The sequence below is a fragment of the Tenrec ecaudatus genome, chromosome 15 (genome assembly GCF_050624435.1).
Source record: "Tenrec ecaudatus isolate mTenEca1 chromosome 15, mTenEca1.hap1, whole genome shotgun sequence".
NCBI lineage: Eukaryota > Metazoa > Chordata > Mammalia > Afrosoricida > Tenrecidae > Tenrec > Tenrec ecaudatus.
Genome location: NC_134544.1, coordinates 82,692,392 through 82,709,791, shown reverse-complemented (window position 1 = coordinate 82,709,791; position 17,400 = coordinate 82,692,392). Strand labels below are relative to the sequence as shown.

At 42.0% G+C, this 17,400-nt stretch overlaps 1 non-coding gene across 1 annotated transcript; it reads left to right on the top strand.

The window, feature by feature from the left end:
- The first annotated feature begins 16,257 nt into the window (after positions 1-16,257).
- Positions 16,258-16,421, top strand: LOC142428474 (U1 spliceosomal RNA). Its single transcript, XR_012780370.1, has one exon. It is a non-coding gene; the product is annotated as a U1 spliceosomal RNA (small nuclear RNA).
- Positions 16,422-17,400: the final 979 nt, after the last annotated feature.

Here is a 17,400-nt window from a genome sequence, read left to right as displayed (position 1 = left end):
ATCCCATTAGCTGCCTGTTGTGGCTCTAGAGGTGCAGAAACTCTGCACAGCAGTTTTATTGTGTCCTAAAGGGTGCTGACATGTCTAACGCTACTTGATGGTGTGTTTTAAAGGGTTTCTAAAGTGATGTTGTAATTTATAGTTCCCCTAGAAAATAATTTTAAATCTATAACAGCTTTTTATATAGCTCATTTGAAATGTTTCCAGATGCTTTAATTAACAATCATCTTTAAAGTTCATTGACTTGTCATTCTCCTTGTGTCACACAGTAAGGAATTGATAATTCCGTATTCTGTGAGGTAGGGATCAAGCTCTTTTGTTTCTTCCTTTTGACATGTATATTTGATTGTCCAATCTCCATTTGTTATAAAGACATCCTATATTCACATGTCTGAAAATTGTGAATTTTAGATTTTATTGCTCAGGGTATAAGCATATTTTCTCTCACTCAGTAAAGAGACCATTACCAGTATTGGGGACTTTGTGTGTTAAGAAGTGCGAAGAATAGTAACAGCATCTGGACCTACGTGTTATGCATTACATTGTATTCTCCCATCAGTCTCCAGATTGTGCATCACCAGCATCTTAGAGGAAAGAGGAAGAAGTACTTTGTTTGACTATTATTATTTCTGGGGTGGCATCATGAGAGATTCAAATTTGTGAACAGCAATAGAGCTGATCCAGATAAGACAAAAATAAGAGCATCTCATTTGCCGGCAGTTCTAAGGACCAAAGAAAATGACCAATGCTCAGGTGATACTGATGTATTTTATCCTTTTCTGTATGTCCTACTGGAATTGTAGGAGCCTGTGTATTATTGATTCAGTTCATTGGAAAAGTGGAAATTTGAAATAGAAGTTAGAGATGAACTTTTATTCTGATTTCAACATTGGGCTGGAGAAGATTCGGAATATATTGATCATAGGGATAACACTAAACTATTGACATTGAGCATAATATGTCGCTAAGGATTTTTGGATGATGGTATCTTTCAACTCATAATTCATTATTCTATGGCCAACCCATGAGAATCATTCAAATTAAATGCTATGCCTTGTTTTCAGTGAGAAATAAGATCACGTCTTTTGGAGAGTTCAGTATTCCATGGGATTTTTGTCTGGGTTTCTTTAATGTTTCTTTCTGAAGGTGATGTGTTATGTAATTTCCCAAATATCAACATTCTCTTTAATGCATCTAAAATGGGCCTTGTAGCAATAGTGGTTTAAAAATGGTTGACAGTTTCTAACATCCTCTAACTATAGATGTAGGAGAGGGAATCAACCATCAGCATCAGCTCTGATTCCTATATGAGAGAGCTTAAACATACCTGTCCCCTTCAATGGCTTTCCAGTTCTGACAGCAGTTATCTCTACCTTAGTTTTCTCCTTCTAAGTTTCAGAATTCTTTCCAGTGGCCATATACCAATTATAGTATGGAGTCATAGGTTCAAGTTTTTTAAACAACAGAATGTAACTTGGTATCAGAATCAATGCGCTACACATTGGGATTCCTACTAAGGAAACATGGAGGCAAAATTTGCTCTTGTTCAGGGCAGGCCTGTTTTCTCTTTCTGCTATCAGACATTTTCCCTTCTAAAGATAGGCTCATTTCTTACTTCCATCTGTATAGGCTCCTCTCAGCTCCTTGAGGATATCTTCCTCTTGATCTTGCCTACTATCTTGGCTGAAATGCGCCTGCCCCACTATCTTGGCTGAAATGCCCTTTATGGACCTGTCACCATTGGCTCTGTTGCTGTGTCTTTTCTGCCATGGTCATTATCTCCATTGGTACAGCTCTTGACACATGAATAGTACAGTTCATTTTGCAGGAACATCAGACCAGTCCCTATGAGGTAGAGGTTTAAGCTGTTCTGTGATTTGCTATGCAGTATCTCACAAAAGTAAATAGCTATCAAGTAAATAACTCTTCAGGTTTTGGAAACTGGTGAGTGCCAAATCCATAGTTCATGTATCAGTCTGGAGGGTTCTCCTCATTAATGTGTTTGTAAATGGTGATGAACCAGATCCTCAGATAGACAATAGTTCACTGTCTCACAAGTTGAAGTTGTTGAATCTGGTCAGATAAGTTAGGGGATGGTGAGGAACCCAAATGGGAAAGTCACACATTGTTGGCTTATAGTGGTGGAAACTCTCAAATCAGGTCACACATGTGGCCCCTCAATTGCAGGGATGTGAAGGAAATGGTTAATGTATTTCTGGAAGTTGGCAAATCCCCAAACCATGGGTTCATTCTGAACTATGTGCATAAAATTGCAGATGGCTTTGACAGCACCAAACAAAGTGGCACATAAGAACATGGCAATGACAGTAACAACACCAACAAGTTAACAAACAAGCCACTGACATACAAAATTTAAAAGGAGAAAAAGACAATAAATTAATAGATAGATAGATAAATAAACAAATAAATAAATAAATAAAATCCAGGGGGGGAAAAAGCGTGGTAATAGTTTAAGATCTATTTGTTGACCTCCAAGGGTGTTTTCCAGATGAGTCTGATGGGGTGCAATGTCCTGGCCCCAAAGTCCATCCTTTATACTCCCTCGGGACCTCCTTGCTCTGCTTCCCCCACTGCTACATTGCACGCCCCCAGTGTTTTGCCTCAGTGTGGTGGGGTCAGCTCAGTCATATATCCCACACTATGTCTCCAGTGTTGTCCTGTGTAGGGCCATGTGTCAGTGCAGGATGTCGCATCTCACAATGGGGCCAGCTATATGATCCTCTCTGTACATTGGGCCCTCCGAGCCGGGCTATCTTCCTCTGAGCTTGGTGGGCCCAGGTCTGCTCCACTCCATTCTTCCTCCTTCCTTTGCTTCAGCTTCCTTATGGGTGTGGTCAGTTCCTTTCCCACACTAGATGATCTATTTTCATTTTCTGTGGCACTCCCTTCCATGATGGGGGTCAGGCTGATTCTGGTTAGGGCCGGCATAGGGGTGTTTTTGTGGATTCCTCTGTGCGTTACATTGCCCTCCTGGTTTGGCGTGTCATGGTGGGGTCTGTATGCACTTTCTAGTTCTGTGGGGACACAACCAATACTCTCCCCCTGGGTGAGTTAGTGCCCTGTTTCCCCTGTGCCATGAACTCAGTTTCTCCCCACTCCAATTCTCCCTTCCCTTATTTATGTTGGATTCTAATGTACCTCCCTAGGTGTGGCCTGCTCTCAATCCAACTATCAATGCTTCCACCTGTTTATTGCGAGATAAGCGTTTATTCTTCTATTCCTGGCATTCTAATTGTACTTACCTCAGGGAACTCATGTTATACCTGGCCTTTTGAATTTGGCTTAACTCGCTTAATATGATTCCTTGCAGCTCTTTCCATGAAACGACATGTTTCACGTGATCATCCGTGCTTTGCAGTGCTGCACAGTACTCCATTGTGTGTATGTGCCAGAGTTTACTAATCCATTCATCTATCGATGGAAACTCAGGCTGTTTCCAAGAGTTTGAGATTGTGAATTGTGCCATAATAAACACGGAAGCACAGATGACTGGTCGTGTTTTATTTGTTGCTTCCACTGGGTATATGTCCAGTAGAGGGATGACTGGGTCATAAGGTAGATCAATTTCCATTTTCTTTAAGTATCTCCAGATCGCTTTCCACAGTGCCTGTACAAATCTACACAACCACCAGCAGTGGAGGAGGGTTCCTACTTCACCACAGCCCCTCCAACACTTGTTGCTCTCTGATTTGAGCTAGCCTCAGGGGTGTTAGGTGGTATCTCATGGTTGTTTTGATATGCATTTCTCTTATGGCTAATGACCTGGAACAATTTCTCATATTCTTATTGGCCATATGGGTCTTCTCCCTAGTGAAAGTTCATTTCAGTTCTTTGGCCCATTTCCTTAGGGGGTTAACTGTTTTCCTCTTTTTGCAGGTCATGATGGTGTTGTAGATTTTAGAAATGAGCCCTTTGTCTGATGTGTCATTACTAAAAATCCTCGCCTAGTCTGTGGGTTGTCTTGTCACCCTCTTGGTGAAGTCTTTCGAAGTGCACAGGTACTTTATTCTTATTAAATCCCATTTGTTGATTTCCAGTTCACCTGTGTGTGTACCCTTCTCTATTGCAGTGAGCCTATGAGTTCCCTGGGTCAGTGCTCTGAGTTTACTCCCAATTCCTTCCTTGATGGTCCTTATGGTTTGGAGTTTAACTTCTAGGTCTGTGATCCACCTTGAGTTTATTCTTGTGCATGAGGTGAGGTAAACGTCTTGCTTCATCTTTCTACATGTAGAAATCCATTGTTCCCAGCACCACTTGTTAAAAAGGGCATTGCTTCCCACTTGATGGTTTGGAGATCCTTATCGAAGATCAGTTGTCTATATGCTGATGGTTTTAGTTTTGGGGTATCTATTCTTTTCCACTGGTCTGAGTGTCTCTCATTGTGCCATTACCATGCTATTTGACCACTGTAGCTGTGTAATAGGCATTAAAATTGGGTAAGGCAAGTCCTCCAACTGTGTCCTTCTTGAGGAGTTCTCGGCTAATTCTGGGTTTCTTCCCTCTCCATATGAAAATGGTGGTCAATTTGTCCATTTCTTTGAAGAAGATTGATGATATTTGCAATTGTATAGCATTGAACTTGTAAAGTGATTTAGGTAGGACTGTCATCTTTATTATGTTATGCCTTCCAATCCAAGAGCAGGAGATGTTATTCCATTTGTGGAGGTCGATTTTGGTTTCCTGTAGTAGGGTCCTATAGTTTTCCTTATTTAGGTCTTTAGCATTTTTTGTTATATTGCTGCGTATTTCAGTTTGCTCTTAACTACTGTAAAGGGTACTCCGTTCTTAATCCCCTCTTCCAAGGTTCTGTCTGATGTGTATAGAAAACCTGCCGACTTCTGTTTATTGATCTTCCATATTCCTCTATTGCTGTAAGTACTCCAGCTGTCGAGCTTTTGGGGTTTTCAATGTACAGGATCATGTTGTCTGCAAATAGCAATAGTTTCACCTCCTCCTCCCACATTTGGATACCTTAAATGTCCTTCCGCTGTCTTATGGTTTTAGCCAGAACCTCCAGAACAATATTGAATAGAATTGGGGACAGGAGGTATCCTTGTCTTGTGCCCTTTTTCAGTGGGATTGTTTTTGTCTTTTCTCCATTGACTATGATGTTGCTGTTGGCCTTTCATAGATAGCTTGTAACAGCTAGAAGAATATACTTTCCAAACCTATCTCAATGAGTGTCTTAATTAGGAATGGGTGTTTGATGTCAAATATTTGTCTATGTCTATGGCTATTACCATATGGTTTTTATCCTTGTTCTTTTCAATGTGGTGTATAATATTGATGGATGTTCAACCATCCCTGCATCCCTCGGATGAATCCTCCCTGGTCATAGTGGATGATATGTTTTATATACTTTTGTGTTCTATTGGCCAAAATTTTGTTAAGGATTTTTGCATCTATGTTCATTAGAGATAGATATTGGTCAGTAATTCTCTATACCTGTGGCATCTTTGGCCTGTTTGGGTATCAAAGTAATGCTTGCTTCGTAAAATGAGTTTGGGAGTTTGCCATCCTCTTCTATGATATGGAATACTTTGTGGAGGACCGGTGTCAACTCTTCCCTGAATGCTTGGTAGAATTCTGCGGTGAAGCCATCTGGCCCTGAAGCTTTTTTTGTTGGTAGGTTCTTGATGACCCTATTCCTTCCTTCACTATGGTTTGTTGAGGTTCTTGATCTCGGAAATAATCTAGGGACAGACTGTTTTTCCAAATATTTATCCATGTCTTCCATGTTTCTGAATACATTAGAGTACAAACCTTCATAGTACTTTGTGATTATCCTTTTAATCTCATTGGGATCTGTTGTTATTGCCCTTTCATCCCTCATCCTGGCTATTGATGTTTCCTCCTTTCTATCCTTGGTAAGCTTTGCCAGAGGACTGTCAATTTTGTTAATTATTTCATAGAACCAGCTCTTAGCTGCATTTATCTTTTGCATTGTTCTCTTGTCTTCCCACTGGTTTAACTCCTCCCCGATTTTCATTATTTCTTTTCTCTTGCTATTGGAGGGGTTGTTCTGCTGACTCTGTTCTAGTTGTTGGAGGTTTTGTGTTACCGTATCTGTCATGTGCATATCCTTTTTTCATATATGCATTTCATGATATCAAGCTACCTCTGCTAACTGCCTTCGGAGTGTCCTATATGTTTTGATATGTTGTGTTCTTGTTCTCGTAGTTTCTAGAAACTTCCTAATAACCTCTCTAATCTGGACCTGTACCCATTCATGTCACAGGAGATCATTTTTCATTCTCCAATTGGTTGCCCTTGCTTTTCTGGACGTCCTCTTGTTAATCTCCAGTTTTATGGCAAGGTGATATGAGAAGGATGTCTGATAATATCTGTGTTTGAATTTACTCAGGCTGGACTTGTGTCCCAGCATGTGGTCTATTCTTGTAAAAGATCCATGTGAACGCTTTTGCATTTGCATGAAAATCTTTATAAATGTCTATCAGGCCCTGTTGCCTAATTACATTGTTTAGCTCTATCGCCTCTTTACTGAGCTTTTTCCCAGTGATCTGTCTTTATCTGATAGTGGAGTGTTATGGTCACCTACTTTGATTGTTGAGTATGTGATTTCTTTTTTCATCTTTTTAATAGTTTGACAAAATTTGCCACACCATTATTAGGAGCATAAATATTCAATATGCTAAGTGCTTCTTGGTTTACTTAACCTTTGAGCATTAGGTAATGCCCCTCTTTGTTTCTTTTTATGGTTTGGATCTTGAAGTCCATTTTGTCAGAGATTAAAATAGCCACCCCTGCCTTTTTTTGAGTTACCATTGGATTGGTAAACTCTCTGCAAGCCCTCTATTCTTAGCATATTCATGGCTGTGCCTTAAGATGTGTCTCTTGCAGGCAGCAGACTGATGGATTATGTTTTGTGAATGAGTCCTCAAGTCTTTTTCTTTTAATGGACCGGTGGAGTCCATTGGAATGCAGAGTTATTATCACTATCTGTGGATTCATAGTTGTCATATCCTGTTTTGTGTTTTGGATAACTTCATATCAGTGTACTGTGTTTGAGTGGAGAGTTTCTATCTTGTCTTCTTTTCCATCTGCGACCCTGTTGTCCAGGTAATTGTTGCTGGTATGTTGGCTTCTAGATGGAGATGGGCTATATGGTGGTCTCCTGTTAGTTCTTGGTGGAGATTGATCCTCTGGTCATTGTGAATCAGCCAGTATCTTCTGCAGGGTCGGGTGTCTTGAAGCATATCCTTTGAGTCTTTCCTTGTCCTCGAAGACCCTTATCTCAGCATCTACCTTAATGGATAACTTGGTAGCGTACAGGATTCTGGGAGAGGTTTTTTTTCTTTCAGCTTTTGGGAGATGTAGCTCTATTCTCTCCTCCTCTTCATGATATCTGCTGATAGGTCTAAGCATATTCTTACCTGCGCTCCTTTGTATGTGACTGTCTTCCTTTCTCTTGCTACTCTTAAAATTTTCTTTTCCCTCTAAATTGGATACTTTTACTATTCTATGTCTTGGTGTGTTCTTCTTGGGGTCTAATCTAGCTGGCGTCCTTTCTGCTTCTAAGGAGTGCCAGCTTTTCCTTGTTAGGGTGGGAAAGTTTTCTTCCAGAAATTCCTTTACTATCTTGGCTGTTGACTTGTGTGTTGTATTGTTCTCTAGTAGACCAATTATTTGAATATTATTCCTCTTCATCTGTAATTGATTTCAGGTTATCTTCTGCTTGTTTAATTTTCCTGTCTTTCTCACTTGCTTAGGTCTGTTTGGGTGTCCTCAAGATCACTGATATGGTTCTCTGCCTCCTCAAGCCCAATCTTAATTCAGTGACTTTGTGTGTGGCTTCTCCTACCTCCTTTGTTAGCTCCTGTAGTTCCCTTTGGTGGGTTGATTTCATCCCCTCTATTATGGACTTCAACTTCTCTATTATTGTATCCTTATTCTGGGTTGCTTCCCTCAGTTCCTGTATTATTGCCAGCAGACGGCTGAAGATTTCCTTCTGGGGAAGATCTGTATCTGTTTATTCTATGAGAGACGTTAGCTCTGCTACTATGTTTTCTCTTTTCTGTTGGGAGTGATGTAGTCTGTTGATTTTTCCTCGACCCTATCTTAGGCCCCCATATTTCTGGGAGGTCAGGGGGCCCTTATCTGTGTTATTGTTAAGAATTCTTTCAGGCGATGCCTATGACCTATTCTAAAGATGGGTCAGACTGCTGTGTAGGCAGAATTCCCAGAAGGCTTAGTGACCAGCAATGGTGAGATGTTTCAGCGACTGGAGTGGAGGCTGAAGCCTCAGTGAGTGCCCCCGGGCTGCTTTGACCTTTTCTGTCAGGATACCCTTAATAACCCCCCCCTTTTTAGTAATAAAAATGGAAAAGTTAAAATTAAAAAAATAATTTTTTAAAAAATTGGGAGAAAAAATAGAGAAAGACCGAAGGAGAAGCTATAAAAGAGGAGATAAGAAGTGATAAGTGAAAGTGGAAGGAGCAAAAAAAGATAGAAAACCTATAGAAAAGGGACAGAAGAGAAGTAATAGTAATAATGAAAAGGAGGAAGAAAAAGAGGGAAAACAAAGAAAGTGAAAGAAAAAAGAAGAAAACAAGCATGAGATAAAAGATGTATATATATATATATATATATATATATATATATATATATATATATATATATTTAAATTCCCCCATTCTTTTCCCTCTAAGTTAGAAATGCCTTATAGAAGGCGGAAGTGGGCCAGTCCTCACTACCACAGGACATGTTGCTGATCTGGGCTCTGGAGCAGGGCTATGTGAGTGAAAAATGCTCCTCCGATCAACCAGCACTCCCAGGTCCCTGCAGTCCTGTAGAGTTAAGCCTGTGGGCAGAGGCTACCAAGGCGGGAGAAGCCCCAGAGGGGTAAGCTTCCTGCACTGGCAGGAAAAGACTGGGGCCACAAGGGGTGCTGAGGGAGGCAAAGGCCTCAGTGCTCGCCTCCTGTACCAGCTGGAAAGGGCTGGGGTAGGCTTAGAAGCTGGTACTGGGGTTCCCGCAGTGCACTGCACTGGTGAAAGCCAGATGGAGCATACAAACAGTACCGGTGGGGACCGCAGAGCCACGACCTCGGCTCCTTGCAGGCAGGGAGCAGCGCAGGCTCCTTAGCGTCGTGTTCTGAGCTGGATCAGACCGAGGTGAGTCTGCCCTCCACCCTGGGAGGAACGCACCAGAACAGGCTCAGTACTCAGCCACAGGCTGCTGGAAACCGCGCAGCACACCGGGGAAGGCAAAGCTGCTCCAGCGGGGCCACAAAGCCCTTTTGCTCGCGTTCCTAACTGGCAGGAGTGCCCACTGTTACGCCCAGGGATGTCAATGCTGGAAGGAACGCCCCGAGTCAGGTGGCTTTAGCGCTCCCCGGGCTGCGGGCACTGGGCTCTGTGGTGCTGCAAGTCAGCCTGCAGTAGCTCCTGCGTAAATGCAGCATCAGGGACAGAAGCGGTTTGGGCTCCGGGTGAAGGCCCTTGCTGGTGGGAAGTGAAGCGGGAGCTAGGCTGACGGAAGGTGTGTGTGTGTGGGGGGGGTGGGTTGGGGGTGAGGCATACGAGGTGGCAGTGGAGAGGTCCCATGCACCAATAGGGGTGGATGGTCCCCCGTGGGGGTTGCCCAGGCAGCCACTAGTAGCCTGTAGACCAATTACCCAGGCCTTGGTTGAATGGAGTGAGGGATGCGGCCCAAGTGCAGATCCGTGCCATCTGGGGAGAGGGGAACCACAGGAAAGGGAAGATTCTCTCCAAGTGGGGTCCCTCGAGTGGGCAGTTGCTGTAGGGGGTCCCACCACCACTGTGCCTGTTTCGGCAGAGCAGTCAAGCAACTCGGAGCACGGGGTCCCAGTCTGGGGATGGAGTGGGACTATAGCTAGACGGAGCTGCGGTGGCGGGAGCTTAATGACATGATATGTCCCACAAATCGGATCCTGGATTACCGAGGCCCTGGCTCAGGACTAATGTATGGGGTGGGGCGCTGTCCCGGGGGATATTTCACTCATCAGACTCCTTCCACTCGGCTACCTGGACAGCAAACCCGCCTTGTTTGAAAGTACTCTCAGAGTATGCTGGTCTCCTGATCCGCCATCTTCCCAGAAGTCCTTGGTTAAATTTTCAATACATATATAGTTTTAATTATTCTATTGTGAGTCTTACAGATATCATAACATTCCATAGTTCTATCACATGAAACACTATTAAACAATTGCTACCACAATGTTTCCAAACATTTTCTTTATTTTAGAACTCCTTGATATCAGCTCCCTTTTATTCCCTCTCTTCAATCTCTTTATTGTGGAAAACAGAACCTTCATAAAAGTGTAAGCAGCCTCTTCTCTATACTTCTTACCAGCAGGGCTTAGAAGACAAGGGCTAATGCTAGAGGAAATTGTCCAGAGTCCAGAGGATATAGATAAAGGTGATAACACACAATCCTCCAGGTACAAAGAGTTTTCTCTACACTGCTTTCCGTTAGATGAAAGTATAAAGCTGTCTCCTAAAGGCATCCAACTTTTGCTACTCATCTAAAAGATGCCTAGCTTTAAGAGCAATAAGGTTCTCTTTGTTGCTATCAAGGAGTCAACTATTCCTTTGTCTCTTACATGCCTTCTGGATGGGTCCTAAGAGACAGTTGTGTAACTGAGGGGCAGAAATAAAAAGGGAGAGAAAAGTATTTCGGCGGTCACCTCATCCATGATGTCAGGTCTGAGCTGGATAGAGAGAATATATACACTCACCGATTTATATTAACTCCGGGCATGCAAACCCATCCCCACCCACAACACACACACACACACACACACACACACACAGACACCTACCTACATAATGAGGTGGGAAGTTTCTTTACGCTGGAGGTCCCTTAGTTCATTGGTTGAGTAACTTAACACCAGTGCTGAGGGCAGTTAGAGGGGAGTAACTTGTCCCCTGACTGGGAATATAATATGAGTGTGTCTGCTTCTATACATAAAGCTGGTGGCTGTTAGAGATTAGCCATGTGCTCCTATGAGGTATCATTAAGGTATCACTACAATGGGAGGATATTGTGGGGATGATGGGGATGAATTTTCATTGGGACCATATGACTGGGACTCTTCTCTAACATACAAATATGAAGGCCTCCCTCCACCCAGAATACTGGCCTTGCAGGCTTCTTTAATGCAGACAATAGAGAATTCATCTACAAATGCTCTCTTCCTGGTCCTCAATTTCACAGCTTGATACTTATCATGAAGTGTTTTAAAACGTTCAGGGTGTCCCAGATTCACACTTTGCCCATTCTGTTATGTATTTGGCTGCTAGATACTTGCATGTCTCACTCCTCTATAAACACTGCTAAATGACGTCGATCACTCATCAGCATTACAGATCAGACTGCTATACTCTATTTTTTGCTCTCTGCTTTATCTTCCTAAATGTCACATGCTACTTCTATGAACCCATTTAACTGTGAGGCTGGATCCCACAGTTTATGTCTGCTTTAAGAGTTGGTACAAATATTTTAATAACACTTGTAGTCATTGTTCTTACTTGCAGGCATGTGAAAATTAACCCACCCATGGCAACATTGTAATTCAGGAAGGATCTTGCAATGTACTTGTTTTTGATGATGAGCATGACACCAATCTTAATGAATTTGTCAGTCTCAGTCTTATAAACCACTTAAATCTAAAAATAACTAGTGCTTAAAGTACAATAATACATACAATATCAGTTTTTAAACATATCATTTTGACAGCTTGCCATTTTTCTTGATATTGCTTCATATATTCTGTCTTCCAATTATTAGTACATGTTTGTAGGCAGCTATATTTTCTCCTGTCATGTCACACAGTGAAGGTCCCCAAAGGATTACTCCATCCACATCATTACTGTTTACTGTACTTTGAGAACTTAGTACTTATAAAGTGTTATTTAAGTGCCATTAAACCTGAGGGGCTCATGTTCTAGAAGTTAATCACCAGTTCTCCCTCCTAGTCTGTATTTCTGGAATTTCTACTTAGACCTGTGCACCATGTGTGATCCTGATGATATTTTAAATACTGGTGGCATTGTTTTCTATGTCACAGCAATCTGCACACCCCCACAGGAAAACACTGGAAGAGGAGTTTTGTAAGATAGACTGTAGGCTTTCCATAAGTCTCATATATACCTGTAAAATTGTGTTCTCCGAAGTTGAACATTCTGCATTTTTCACATTTCCAGTTTGTCTAGTACTTAGTTGTCTTTCAGTAAAGATTGATGGAATGAATACATCTGATCTCAAGCAACTGAAATTAGCAGGCCTTACCACCCTTGTGTGTCTGTGTTTTGCTTGTATTTATATTCTTTTTATATTTTCATGGTCCTATTAAGCAACTACCAAAGTTGTGTTCATTCATTATTTTCACACCCAAACTGATTTCTATAGTAACCGTGTTTACCATTTGGATTGTTTACACAATTCTAAAATACAGAAGTCAGTTGTTTTCAATGGAGACGAGAAAACTTTTCTCGATATTCAACAGGAACCATTTTATACTGAAATGAAATTTCCTGATTGTGAAAAATCCAGTAGTATGAAGTCACAATGCATTCAGCATCAGGAATCTGACAAAACTGAGAAACCATGCATAGGTGATAAATGTGGGAGAACCTTCTTCAAGGAGTCTTTCCTCTGTGAGCACCACTTCAGTCATATTCTAGATAAGACTTATGAATGCATTCAGGGTGGGCAAGGGTTCGACAAAGCATTCAAACTCACTGTACATTATCAAATAGCACATAAAGGACAAAACCCATACACAGGGTTGGAATATGGCAAAGCTTACCACAGTAATACATATTGTGAGGAACATCAGAAAACTCATGTGGTAGGTACCCCCTGTGTATGCAGTGAATGTGGGGAAGGATTTAACAGGAACAGTGATCTCACTGCTCATCAGCAAACTCCTACTGGAGAGAAACCCTATGTATGTCATGATTGTGGCAAAGGTTTCATTCAGATAGCACATCTCAAAATTCATCTACGAAGTCATACTGGAGAAACTCCTTATGTATGCAGTGAGTGTGGTAAAGCTTTCAGTCAGAAGCAATGCCTAACATCACATCAGACATTTCACACAGGAAAGAAACCGCATATATGTGGTGAGTGTGGAAACACCTTTATCAGGAAGACCAACCTTACTGTTCATCAGCGAACTCATACGGGAGAGAAACCCTATGTATGTGGTGAATGTGGAAAAGCTTATACCTGGAAGAATGTTTTCACTGTTCATCAGTGAACTCATACTGGAAAGAAACCCCATGTGTGTGGTGAATGTGGAAAAAGCTTTATCTGGAAGAAGAACCTCAGTGATCATCAATGAATGCCTACTGGAAAAAAACCTAATATATGCGATGAATATGGTAAAGCTTTCAGTCAGAAATAATATCTTACAACACATCAGACATTTCTTTTTTTTAAACAATTTATTAGGGGCTCATACAACTCTTATCACAGTCCATACATATACATACACCAATTGTATAAAGCACATCTGTACATTCTTTGCCCCAATCATTCTCAAAGCATTTGCTCTTCACTTAAGCCTTTTGGATAAGGTCCTCTTTTTTTCCCTCCCTCCCCGCTCCCTCCACCCTCATGTGCCCTTGGTAATTTATACATCGTTATTTTGTCATATCTTGCCCTATCCGGAATCTCCCTTCCCCCCCTTCTCTGCCGTCCCTCTCCCAGGGAGGAGGTCACATGTGGATCCTTGTAATCAGTTCCCCCTTTCCAACCCACTCACCCTCCACTCTCCCAGCTTCGCCCCTCACACCCTTGGTCCTGAAGGTATCATCCACCCTGGATTCCCTGTGCCTCCAGCCCTCATATGTACCAGTGTACAAAGTCTGCCCTATCCAGCCCTGCAAGGTAGAATTCGGATCATGGTAGTTGGGGGGAGGAAGCATCCAGGATCTGGGGGAAAGCTGTGTTTTTCATCGGTACTACCTCGCACCCTAATTAACCCATCTCCTCTCCTAAACCCTTCTGTGAGGGGATCTCCATTGGCCAACACTTGGGCCTTGGGTCTCCACTCTGCACTTCCCCCTTCAGTCAATATGGTATACACACACATACACACACACACACATATACATACATACACACACATATATATACACACATATTTTTTTTATTTTTTGCATGATGCCTTATACCTGGTCTCTTTGGCACCTCGTGATCACACTGGCCAGTTTGCTTCTTCCATGTGGACTTTGTTGCTTCTGAGCTAGATGGCCGCTTGTTTATCTTCAAGCCTTTAAGACCCCAGTCACTATCTCTTTTGATAGCCGGGCACCATCAGCTTTCTTCACCACATTTACTTGTTCACCCACTTTGGCACCAGCCATTGTGTCGGGAGAGTGAGCATCATAGAGTTCTAATTTAATAAAAGAAAGTATTCATGCATTGAGGGAGTGTTTGAGTAGAAGCTCAAGGTCCTTCCGCCACCTTAATACTTAACCTATAAATATAGACACATAGATCTATTTCCCCATCCTCCTGTATATATTTGCAAGTACAGGTCTTTGTCTAGACCTCCATGAATGCCCTTTGACTCCTAGCTCTTTCCTCCATCTCCCTTGACTTGCCTCCTGCCCTACTACCATGCTTCGTGGCCACCTGGGCGAGAGTATACCTCTTCTCTAAGCAACCTTACCCTTGATCATTTCCCACTATGCCTGCCATTCCCCCCTCTCTACCATTTTGGGTCCCATGTTGTTCCCTTGTCCCTGTGTTTGTTAACCCCACTTCCTTACCCCCCTACCCCGCCACCCCAAGTCCCCCTGGAACTGTCGGTCCCGTTTTTTTTCCTCCAGATAGTTCTTCAACCCTGTCCTATTCAGACAGACCTGTGGAGACACTAACATGCATGAAAAGAAGACAGAGGAAAACAAAGCAACAGTATACAACCAGACAACAAAACAACAAAAACAAACCACAGACAAAGAACAAAACAAAACACTTCACAAAAGAAAGGCTTGTAGTTAGTTCAGAGATCATTTGTTGGCCCTTAGGAGCGTTTTCCAGTCCAGTCTGTTGGGGCAGCACGCCCTGGTCCCAAAGTCCACTTTCAGCATTCCCTGGGGACCTTGCCACTCCATTCCCTTGCTGTTCCGCTGCAGTCCCCCAGTGCTTTGCCTCGGTGTGGTGGGATCAGGTCTGGTGTAATTCTCACACAGTGTCTCCGGTGCTGTCCCCTGTATCGCCCTTAGTCACTGAGTGGCATCATTTCTCATAGTGGGGCCAGCCATGTTGTTCTCTCTGTGGACTGGCTGCTCTACTCAGGAACATCCTCCTCATGGCCTGGTGGGCCAGGCTGTGTTCCACTCTCTTTTCCTGCCCCTTCATCTGCTCCCATGTGTTCTGATCAGATATGTCCATCTCCCGGAGCTGCAGAGTCAATGTAGTCCTTTGGAACAAATTCTTTTCGGGGGAGGGCAGGAATCCACTTCATTTATGGTGCTGGGGCCACCTTCCCAGATGTCTCCACTGGTTTCCTAATCCACGCCTGGATATTGCATTCACACCTTGCGGCACTTGGTTGAAGTCTGGTCCCACTTTCCCTGTGGAGATATAAACAATACCCTCCCCTTGGGTGGATTAGTGCCCCATGCCCCCACTACCTTTTTCTTCCTTATATTCATCCTTTTGTTTTCCTTTCCCCCCCTCCTCCACCATGGTCTACCATGTGCATGCCTGGTTTTGGTCTGGTCTCTACCATACTACACAGTCTTCGCCTCAAAAATGTTTGTATACAGTAGCTTTTTCCCCTATGCCACTTTTGCTTTAAAAAATTTTTTTTATTCTTACCTCAGCGGGCTTATGTTGTACTTAAAAAAAAAACTACAGGTATCAGCCTCCTACCACCTCCCCCTCCCTGATTGCTTAATCAAAAGAGTTAACAGAAAATTCACCTTTGAATATCCCCATATTTCTTATTCATAAAATCAAAACATGACTGAGTGATTATAAAAGGAGAAAAAGTAAAACTTAAGCACATATGGGTGTTTTTAGGTATGTATTATTTAGTTTGTTTCAAACTAGCAACCATCTTTAGGCACAAGGATTTATAATTCACCGTAGTCCAAGTTACATGGGACATAGAAAAAACATTCAGATGTATTGAAAATGACATGCTGTGTGGGTCTTAGGTTAAGACCAACAACAGCAAATTAGAATAATAAATTCTATCTTGACAAAGAGTTTAGATAATTTTCAGATACATGAATACTTACCTGGCAGGGGAGATACCATGATCACGAAGGTGGTTTTCCCAGGGCGAGGCTTATCCATTACACTCCGGATGTGCTGACCCTTGCGATTTCCCCAAATGTGGGAAACTCGACTGCATAATTTGTGGTAGTGGGGGACTGCCATCACGCTCTCCCCTGTTATTAAAAAAAAGAAAAGAAAAAAAAAAGTTCAGATACATGATCTCTGTATTAGCATTATCTGCATGGACTGCGTTTAGAAGAAACACATCATTAAAAGATCTAGTATCTTTATTTTTAAAGTTATATGTTTTATTCCTGAATTACGAAGTAACATTGGTCAAAGATACAAAATGTTCTTCATTCTCAGAGTCCTACTGCTATTGTCATTGGAAACAGCTCTTTAAACGATTCTTACTAGATTTTAGATTGACCAATAAGCCCCAAAACTCTTTATTGTGCCCTCCACTTGCATTGCTGGTGGAACTTTCAGCAAACTATCCTAGTCAGGCTTCTTTCAAGGTGTTTGATGTGGTTTTCTGCCACTGTATCCCTGGGGAATAAATATCAGCCTATGAAATCAGTAAGGTTAATATAGAAAGGAAAGAAACACAGGATACATAAAACACTATTTAAAAGTCAAACAAAACTTTAATAACGTGTTATATAGTCATGACACTTAAAGCAACCTGGTACAATGGTATATATGAATAGCAGTGGATTAGAATTGATAACCTAGATATACAACCAGGTACGTATAGACAACCTAATCTTTGATAAAGGACTAAAACACATTAAGTGGAGAGGAGATATCCTTTTCAACAAATGATGTTGGAAAAATTGGATTTCCACCTGCAAAAGAATGGAATAAAGTCCATACCTCATGCCACATACAAAAATGAACGCATGATAAATCCAATACCTACATATAAACCCTAGATCATACAGCCAGACAATAAAAATGTAGGGACAAATTTGAGGGCAGTTATACAAGATATAAACACACTATGGCAATAATAAAAATATTCACATTATAGATGACAAAATAAAGAACTGGGAGCTACTAAAAATACATTAATGCACATCAAAAGCCTTCATCTATAAACCCCTGAGGACCAATAATGAGAGTAGCCATACCAGGAGGGGAAGGGGATGGTGG